The 10731-nt window shown below is 43.1% G+C and overlaps 1 long non-coding RNA gene across 1 annotated transcript; it reads left to right on the plus strand.

Moving 5' to 3' along the window:
* The first annotated feature begins 2456 nt into the window (after window positions 1-2456).
* LOC310884242 lies at window positions 2457-5371 on the plus strand. The gene is made up of 3 exons (XR_014574095.1): window positions 2457-2730; window positions 4125-4351; window positions 4720-5371. It is a non-coding gene; the product is annotated as an uncharacterized lncRNA (long non-coding RNA).
* Window positions 5372-10731: the final 5360 nt, after the last annotated feature.

Consider the following 10731-nt stretch of genomic DNA (forward strand, 5'->3'; position numbering starts at 1 on the left):
AAAGAAGCCACTTGTATTGGAAGATTCTCGGGTTGCCTGAACAGAGAGCTCAGAAACATTGCCAGCTTACAGTGACTTTATAAGAAGGCATGTCGTGCCCTTTCAAAAGGATAGAAAGTACGAGCCAGAATGGCAGGAAAATGCTGCTTATTTCCAGGCAGTACGCTAGCACGTTGATTAGAGGCCAGATGAAGACAAAAAGGCTAAAGATCCAATGCACAGTGCTGGAATTGTATGTTTCTGTAGAAGATCTAATGTATTCATGCTGTCAGGTCACATACATTAGACCTAGAAAGCTGATGTTTTCTTTCTTCTTTTTTCCCCCTTTTTGGAAGCACTTTGAGCAAATATATTGAATAAGACATTTGCAAGCATGGAGCCCATTAATAACACAAGCCGAATGCAATGCTGCAGTCTCATTCATACTGCTCTTGGGAGCCAAGGAAATTAAAATCCTATACGTTTCTTTTCTGCACAGGGGAAATCAAAGCCAAACCATGGGATGGGGCTGATTAGAGACAGGTGAAATGTCTGTTTGTTTTTAAAGTTTTACAGCTCTCGTTTCGATAGTCCCTGGATTTTCCATGTGCATTCTGCAGATATCAGAGGAGAGATGGCTGTAAGAGAAGCAAACAAGTCTGAAGGCCATCTGAGAAGCAGGACCTTTTCAGATGCCAAAGAACAAAAGATGCTACAGTAAAGGCTCCTTGCTGACAGCTGCTGGAGACGCCCATCTTGTACTTATTGTATTCCCCACACCACAGAATTGTAAGAATAGGAACCTGTGGTCTAATTTGTGTTAAAATAGCAATAACAAAAACAAAAACCTTCCATGAGTCTAATGAAACCAGGAAGCAGTGCAGCAGACAATAATTAAGAAATTCTGGATATGACTATATTGTGTAGACAAGATTAACTATATCTGGATGTATTGTTACTGTACATAGCAGGCAACTTATTCAAGGTGCACACAGAGCTATGTCTGTGCAAATATAATTCTCAGTGCTGGTCCTTCTCCAGGCAACCACTGTAAATCAGGATGCAGATGCCCATTAGTTGAGTATTAAGTGGACAGTCAGATATCAAAACGACTTTGTCACGAATCTGATGTTCTCATCTAAATAGACATAAACGGTCTTGTTTTATAACTGCTTCCTCCAAGTCAACCTCCCATGATATTCTAGACTTGCTAACGTTCTTTTTATTGCTGCCATCTGATTGTATAACTCTCCACTGATAGCAGCTCTTCATATTGCATCGATTATAAAGAGAACAGGAAAATGAACAAAATGTACTCATTCTGTTTATAGTTTGAACTATAATTTTGTGGCCCTCCTTGGACGCCTTAACAGAAGAATCAGAGGCACTTTTCTCCATGTTTGGCAACATGCTCATAATTTGGCTGGGAGCTGTGTCCAAGTTTACTCAGCTCTTGTGCTCGCCTGCTTTCACAGATGACTTTTTTTTTAGGACATGAGAGATGGACAGGGCTCCTAGAGCAATTGCTGGGGCATGGCACGAGCATCTGTTAAACTGAAAATTTCCAAGCAAGAAGGTTTTTTATCAGCCCTTGATAAGGTGGTCTCTTTAGAGCAGCTTTTTCTCTGATGTTGTATTGAGCACACATCCAGCTGGACACTGATGTGTGATTGGGGTACGAAATACCACAAACGGACACGGCCCTGATAAGATATGAGGGGATGGGGATGTACTTGGCAGAGGCTATGTTTACCCTCCTCGTTGCAAGTGCAGGGCTGTTACTGCCCAGCAGGGTGAGAGGGGGCCACAGCCTGCTTGCACTGACAAAACCTCGCGCCTTGCTCCAACTCACGGGCTGCAAGCCTCGACTTTTCTTGCCTCCAAGGGCTGAGACAGCGTGACTCATTTTCAGCTGTGAACAAGCTATCTGCTTGCTTTAATGCACTTTGGTCAATCCGGCGGTGAATGACTCAAGATTACAGTAGCCTGATTAAATTAGAAATCCAAGGTACAGTGAAGCTGATTTTTTTTAGAAGCTGAAGAAGGCAAAAAAAGGAATTTATTTATTTCTCTCCTTCCACACTAAGAATTCCTATGTAAATTGAATTAGTTTGTATAAAATTGTTTATTTGCTTTAGGGCCAAGTGGTAGAAATATCTTCTATACAAGAAGCAAAACCCTTCAACCAATGTAATAACTACTTAAAATGTTTGTGCCTGTCTTGCACAACATACCTCAGATATAGAGAAAAAAAATAAGTTGGGTGAAACTGTAACACTGAGAGTGCAGCTCTGTGCAAATGGGGCTAGAATATTTTATTTTTTATTAGGCTTAGAGCCACGCCAAAAGATTGCTCATGGTATCCTCCAGATCTCAGAGCGAGAGACCCCCCTGGGTCATCCTCACGCACTGCAGCTGGAACGCGTGCACTGGAGTTTTTGTGGGAAAATGGGTTTTTCCTGTATCACTATCACATTTCTCTGTAGATGGCTGTGTTAAAAAGGCAAGTTAAAGGAAAGGAAAATCGAACCGCATTTCCTCAGTTTCCACGTTTGCTAAACAGCAACATTCAAAACAGTGCCACCAGCATTGTTTGTGTTTGGTTTCCATAGCCTTTGTTGACCAAGGCTTCTCTCAAGGTGATTTCTCGGCGCTTGTTTCCCAGGCCAAGGAATCCCACCCTCCTCGCAGTGGTCCGTCAGCTGCTATCAGCCCTGCAATGGGCTCAAACTGCAGGGAGGAAGATAAAGGGTACGTGAAGGGGGAAAAAACCTAACCCAATACCCAAATGTAGCAATAATAAGGGCAGTGAAGGACAAGGGAGCTGTAGGACGTCGCTCATGGATACTCAGAAGGGTGCAGCCCAGCTCCCATCAGGATGAACAAACGCCTTCGGTCAGCCTATCAGCCATACAGTCTCTCAGGATTTCATCCAGCCCTATTTTCTAAGGCAGGGTAAAATTTGCCATTGGCAAAATAAAGATGAAATAAAGCATGAGTAATGTGTATGTAGATCTGGAAGATATCTTGGCACTGAGATCAATTTCCTGCTCTGACGGATTTAGAAGTGCTCAGGTTCCTGCTGCGCCTGGAAAGTTGTTTCAGAACATCTTTCCTGTGATGCTCAGAAACCTGCTTCACGTTTCCACCCTCTATTTACTCACAACCAGTTTGATTTCAGGCCAACATTGTCCTTTAGATTAAATAACTATCTCCCTTCCCTGGGGGGTTACCTGGGCTATTTATAGAAAGCAATCCTTTTCCTAGCCTTTCCCTCCTTTTCCTAGCCTAAACAAAGCTATTTTAGTTTCTCTTCCACCACCCTGTTTGTCCCACATCTTCCTCTGCACCTGCTCCTCGGTGGAGTGGGGAGAGCTGGGCCATGGCCAGATCCTGGCTGGTCCTGGCACAAGGCAGGGCCTTTCCTTCTCTCTCCCTAAGTCGCCCTCTTTTATCTGCCATGATCTCCAGCTCTTGTTAGTCCTGTGGCTCCTTTATCCTGTGATCTTTAATACAGCCACATCTTTCTTTTCCTTTTACATTTGCAATTTTTGAGCTTTGCTTATCACAGACGCCTTTGTTGCTTGTCCCTCGTCTCATTTCCATGCTGTCTTTATCAGCAGAAGGAGATATATGGATGGGCTGTGGTACAGAGATGCTATTTGGGGATTTCTATTGCTGTGACAACACAATTCTCTTGCTTTATTATTGCACTCCTACAGATAGGGTGCTGACACCTCAGCCTGATCCGTTACCTGATGGCCCCTCGCAGCCCGTGAGAAGGTGCACGTCGGTCTCAGCAGCACCTGCACGGCTGGCCAGGGCGAAATTGTGGAGGTGTTTTTCTTTGGGGAATGTAAAGGCCAAACATGAGCCCTGGATTCATCATTTAACGTGCAGACACCCTGAAGTCAGATAAGAGGAATGTCACCTTTGTCTGTAAGCATGCCCACCAACGAGGCAGTGACGGCTTCTTGGTAAGCTGGTTCCAGCTTCTGAGCAGCAGATCAGGAGCCGCCCAGACAGCACACACACACACACGTCCTTTCTGAAGATGACATTTTGTCCACTTTGGGCACCGGCATATGAAAAACATGAGAACCTCAAACCACCCCAGCATTATCCTACATCTGCTCTTTCTACAGTGCAGTAGAAGTTTACCGTTGACTACAAGGAGGTGATGTAACGCTCCTGAAAATCCCTCTTATTGTGTCTGAAAAAAATCTAAAGAGTTTGAGGTTGGTCACTTTCAGCTTTTCTCTGCACTTGCACCGGACCCACCAAGCACTTGTCAGGACACATCAGTCCTCAGCTGCCTCGGACGCCTTCACTCTTCCCTCCGTAAAACCTGTACCTCGGCGGTCCTCACAAGGTAAGCGAGAGGCACGTAAATCCTCGGGCTGTTTGTTGTGATGGAATCTGGGCAAGGAAAGGGACTTGGAATTCGTGATGGAAAATACTTCTGAAAGAAGTTAGTCTGTGGCAGCAACTTTGCTCAGCAAGCGTAGGAATTATTTTAGTATACGATAAATCTTTGTAGTTCTGCAGTCTCATTTGTCAGCCCTCCCAATGAGCATCCTCCCTGGGCCAGATCCTGACAGGTTTAGGTTTGGACACCGTGCCTAGCTGGGCTGTTATGGATTCACTACATTTCTCTCTTTTCCCCAGTTACTTACATAAGCCTTCCATGCAATGTAAACTTGAAATATGTAAACTGAAAACATTTATTTCTGTCTATAGGGAGGAAGAGACTGCTCTGCATATGCCCGGGAATGGCACCGCTGTATGTATCGGGGTGACTTGACAGTGCCTCCATCGGGACACCGCTTGGAAACCTCCTGCCACGGGTGTTCAGCCCTTCCCCTGAATGTCCCCCAGGCAGAAAGCTCCCTGCTCCTGGCAGGGTTATGGCATGGGCACAGAAATGACTCAGGAAGAGGAAAAACCAGCAGTTTTAAAGCTTGCTAACAACTGTGACCCCGCTGGTTTCCTCTGGCTGTAGAGGCAGTCTCTATCTTAGTGCCAGTGGTGCATTAAGGACTGCTGAGATGTCTATGGGTAACTTCAGCACGAGTCCACCGGCACATTTCTGTACAGCAAAGACAACATAGAAAGATTTCAGTGTAGATTGTTAGCAGAATGGGAAAAAGCTACAGATGCCTCATAATTAATCTTGTCCCTTGAAACTTGCTTATGCTATTCCTTTCCTTCTTCAGCATTTGTTTAAAATCTCTGGAGGAGGTGGAGAGCTTGGAGGACATTTTACATAAATGTCTCAGTCCTGAATACCTTTCTGAAACAAAAGAAAATAAAAAGAGCGTTTTGAACTTGGCTGCTCATGGGTGTCGCCTTGTTTTCAGACTGTCAGTTAAAAGCAAGTCCAAATGTTTGTGCAGCCAAATACCCAATTCCTTTAATTTTCTGGTTCTTCAGTTTGTGCTTTTCTTACACCAACAGAGCTTGGTCAGCTGCACCTCTTAGAGCTCTGACTAGGAATATTTACAAATCACTACTTTCCTTTGTTGCATAGGATTTTATTTTAAGGGGGGAAACTGTGGGTATGTGTTTTGTTGTTGTTGTTTTAAAAGCAATTATTTGCAGCAAGATGACAGATATTCCTTTGCAGAAACTGCTCTTTTTTTTTTTTTTTCACGGAAAGCACGAAAAAATTTTAGGAAAAAGTGCCGCATACTTTACGTGAAACCACCACAGCAATTTTTCCCACTCGGCTTTGTCAGGAGTATCTTTAAATAGGAAGTATTTCATTCTATAGATGGCTTGAGTTAATCATTTCCCCTTCCACACACACGGGGGGACACGGTTAGTCAGACTCTGGAGAAGCGGCTTGAAGCGATGGGAATGGAAAGCTACCGGCATCCGAGGCAGGCGGGCTGGAAGCAGGAGCGGAGCCCGCAGTCAGAAACCACAGGGCTGTACATGACCTAGGAAGGAAGCAAAGGGATGTTTCCGAAACCCATAGCATAAAATAATTCACTTTAATGTTCCGTTGTTGTCTTGCCTCTACAGCAGGGAAATAAAACCAAAAAACTTCAATTGAGATTTACTAGAGCAAGCTGCCTCTCGGTTTTCTGGCTGTCAGCTGGAGGAGCAATGTTCTCTGAGCAGCAATTACTGTAGGGACAGAGCGAACTCCAGGACAGCTCTTCACGAGCTGTTCTGGCCCACACAAACCCTTGATTTGCCCTCTGGGAAAGGCTCGGGCATGTTATTTCTATATCTTCAGGTCAGCGTCAGACCATCTGGAGGAGAAGTGGCTATCCTGCTCCCCTTGCCGGTCAATACCCCGAAATGGAAAAATCCCTGCACAAAATCACTTCTGAGCACACAAAGCTATAATAAGACCTCACTTCATGCAGCAGAAGAGAGACCAAGCCATTGCCTGGTTCGTTTGGATAGCTCTGCGAACCAAAGCCTGGAAGCGCAGCCAGTGTTACCAGTCCCGAGAACGCGGTTTGCCAAGAGACGAAAAGCAAATCGCTATTTAAGACATCATCCAACTCCCATTGGGCCTCATCACGTCCGACAGATTTGTGAGTCAGTAAGAGGAAGCATTTTACTGCTATCCTGTTTGGTCAGCAGGTGGAAGGGAAATAGCTCTCGCAAACCCTGGAAAAAATGAATTTAACAAGACTTAAATTTCAATGTAGCCTTAGTGCTTTCAGCCTCAGTCTCGCTGTTTCATGTCATGCCAGCAGATTTCTGGATATTTTACAGATGAAGACAACAAGACAAGATCCTTGGCATAAAGAATTTTTTTTACCCTATAGAATTGTTGTGCTACTTCCCAACCTTTCATCCAATAATATCTTCCTGACAAACCCAAAACGCTCTCTTCTCTTGAGAATTTTTCCTCTGGTGTTTCAGTTTTTACTCCTGCTCTCCAAGAAATTTTGTTGTGACATGAAAACTCTTAGGTTTTATTAAAAGTAGTAGAGGATTTAAAAAGGACTTGGGTAGTTCCTAAACTTTACAAAAGAGAAATAATTTCCTCTTAAAGAAAAAAAAAAAGAAAGAAAAATAAATTGCAGAATCTCTCTTCTTTTCCTTAATCCCAGGAAAATAGGATAATGAAAATTGCTGAAGAAACCTGATAAAATTATTTCCCAATAGTATTTTAGGAAATAATAATAATTAAAAAAGTTCAATCTCTACAGATAACATTTCCTAGCTGGAAGTCTCCCCCACCTAAAGTGCTAGTGGAGAAATTACAACGTCCCTCACTTTGTTTGCCTTTTAAGAATATTAATTCTGCTCTAATGTTAATTTGGTTGCCGAATTCACATCCAGGGTGTTGTGCTCCTTTGCAAACAGGCTCGACAGAGATTCGGCAGTGGGAGATGTGGGGTTTGTGCACAGCACACTCAGCCTCACCCCAGCACCCAGGGGACAGTGCAGGCACCAGGGCTGCAGAGAGCCCCGCGGCACAACGCTTGGCGGAGCTTCCCTTCGTGGCGGTGAGGAAGACCTCACTCATGTCTGCACAGAAACTGCTCGAGAGAAGAGGGCTGCATGGTTCTGAGACAGCCCTGTAACAGAGGCCAAGCCTCCAGCATCCATCAAGCAGTCAGAAAGCACCAGTGATATTTGCACTTGGTGTACACGGGTCTCTCGTATTACCCTTGTCAGTCTTCTTTCCTTGTTCGGGTCCTCTGAAAGGTGAGAATAGGAAAATCCAGGTCCTTAACCAAGCCTTAATATAAGTGAGCTTTAAAGACCTTTTGGAGCCAATTTTCCTCACTGTTTATACATTTCTGGTTCAGCAGATATCCATCTCAGAACAACAATGAAGAAACGGGTCCATTGTTCAGGAAAGTATATAAAAGCTCTAACGTTTCCTTAAAGATGTTCCAGAGTGATACATGATCTTGGGTGCTCAAATCTGCGATGTATAAGAAACTTTTAAAAGTATTCTTAAATAAATTAAGTCGCTGGGTCAGTTCCAGCAAAGCTGATGAGAGAACAATGTATAAAATACAGAATGACCCTCTGACCCTCATCATGTGCTCGTTTCTGTAACTACATCCAAAGAGAGGGGTTTGGAAAGCCCTGCGATGTTTTGACACACACACACATTTCATTTTCAGGTTCCACCTGGGACTTGTAGTAGCTGCACAGCAAGGAGAGCAATTGTTTTTGTGGTTTCTTTCTGGCTTGGACTGCAAGCCGATGCACCAGGAGTCTTACGAGAAATTCTGCTTTGTTGGGATTTCCTGCATGATTCTGCACACAAAAGCAGCCCAAGCGATTCAGCTGACACAGTTATTGGAACCTGCAGATGATTTTCCCAACACAAATTGATTTGGGAACCTCTGCTTTTCACCCACTACTCTTTGTTACATCCTACGTACTTCCTGTATGATATAATTTGGAGATATTTTTTTATGAAACATCACTAAGTGCCATTGTGTTCTGTTCAAGCACTGCCAGCCCAGAGAGAGCTGTATTTCAATTGCCAGGAAGAGATTTCAAGTTACTGAGTTTTAACAAGTTACCATGCATCAGCTGAGCGGTAGGAAATCTCCATAGGTGCCTTTTTTTTTTTTTTTTCCCTGCATCTGTGACAAATGCAAATCAAGGCATCTAGCTCCAAACCTCTCCAACTGTGTGCTGAGCAAAGCTGCCATGCACTAACCACAGACCTTGCTTACACACACGTATAACTAGCAGATAGTAACTCATTAACCACGGAAACACGAGGCTGAGCATATTATGTTTGGCTTGAGACATATTTTGAAGTCTCAGGAAGAATCAGCACATTGTTTCTCATATGGCATCGATGCTTTATTAGCAGATGCAGTGATTTCTCATCCTCCCTAAACATAATATCCTAAAACACCAGCTTGTACCTCGTGATCAGATATGACCCTGTGCCTACCAAGGCCATGTGTAGTGTTTCTAGCCTGACCCCTCACTCTATTTAAATATTCTTTATTTATATCAGCGATCAGCAAGTCACCAGAATGCCTATGCTGCTGTTCTTCCAAATAGTTAGGAAAGGAAAAAAAAAAAAAAAGGAAGAAAAAATAACCACCACTACACAACAAAGCAACCCCAACCAACCTGATTGCTGGACTGGGAGTTTTGCAAAAAAAAAAAACAACTCTCTTACTGTTGGATGTGCACAGGGCACTTTCTTGCTGCTACTTAGAATATTGCTACTATATGAGGTCTTTGCTTTCCTCAGCATTATCTGCACCCTTCATTTCTGCTGCCAGAGCAAATCTCTGCCCCAGCCTAGGGGTGGGGGGAAATGAGATGAAGGAAAAATGAACTTGTAAAGCAGAATTAAAACAAATTTGCCAGTAGGAAAATTCAGCTTGCAAGAAAAGAAAAAAAACTCTTGATTACAAAAGAAAACCGACAGCAAAAACCATGAACACAAAGAGAAGAACTAAAGTACCGTGATTACAGTGAGTAAATGAGAATCATTTTGGGATCAAGAACACATTAATGTGCTTAGCAAATGAAAAGGAAGGAGATTTCATTTTCTCACCAGCCTCATTTTATTTGCGCATTGAAAAGATCAAAGCTGGTGCCTGGTATTCAGAGACCATGCTGAAGGTAGCTTGTGTTTTTCCTGTTGAGTGTCCATTTGAGGCTGATGCCTCTCTCCAAAAAGGCCTGGTGGGACAAAAGCTGCAGTGAGCTGGCACCTGTCCCAGCTACATGGGAAGGCTCCTGGGGAGCGAGGAGGTGAGCTCTTGTCTTGGGCAGAGGGAAGAAACAGGTTCCTCCTCAGAGCCTCTTTCAGTCCTTGCTTTTAGACCTTTGTGGCGTTTTGATATGGGGATCGACATTGGCAGGGAATTTCTTTCTTTTCTTTTTTTTTTTTTTTTTTCCAAATAAAGATCTGAAATTGAAAAAGGCCATCTGGCCAAATATTATAGTTTAATTGCAATGAGATATGGAATGGAATGAGTTAAATCTGAATTACTGCTGTATTACTCCTAAAAGGTTTACTGTACGGTGTGAGTCATGGTGTGGTTTGGTCTTTTGTCATGCAGAGTTTGCAACTTTTTTATTATTATTATTATTATTTTTGTGTGTGTGTGTGGAAGCAGAAGATTCATCAAAACAGATGAAACCGATGGTTTTCCTGAGCCCGGAGAAGCGAGCCTGGCAGTCCCACACACCTATCGATCCCACAGAAGGTGAGAAAGCCCCACGAGAGCACCTCCCCAGCTGGGCAGCAATATCCTTCTGAGGAAAATTCTTTCCTGATCCTTGCCTTAAAGACGTGATTTGAGATTAATGTAAAGACCATTTGTCATTTCAGTTATAAGAAATGCTAATGGCTTTACCAGTCCTTCGCATTTTCTGCAAATTAAGTTTGTATTGTGAACTTTTCTATTAAATACAAAGCAGTAAAGAAATAGCCTGCTGCAAATGGCAGCAACAAAAGTGACTCACTCATCAATTCCCTGCTAATTGTCAGATGTGTTTATCGCAGGGAAGAATTGATAACCTGTAATAAAACGTGATGGATTTAGCCAGCTGTGTTTCTACAATTTCAGGCTGGTGTATGTCCAACAGAAACCAACAAAGTTAGACAAGTACAAAAAAAAAAAAAAAAGAAAAAAGAAGAAGCACGGTAGTGTTGATTCAGCACTGCTGTATTTTCTTCTCCTGATTATTTTTGTAATAACAAGTGTCTGATAAGTGGGTTAAAGACTGACTGAATGAGATGGGATTGGAAAAGAATTGCCATTATGTTTGTTGATATTCCACCAG

Source organism: Anser anser (assembly GCF_964211835.1).
Source record: "Anser anser genome assembly, chromosome: 19".
Lineage (NCBI taxonomy): Eukaryota > Metazoa > Chordata > Aves > Anseriformes > Anatidae > Anser > Anser anser.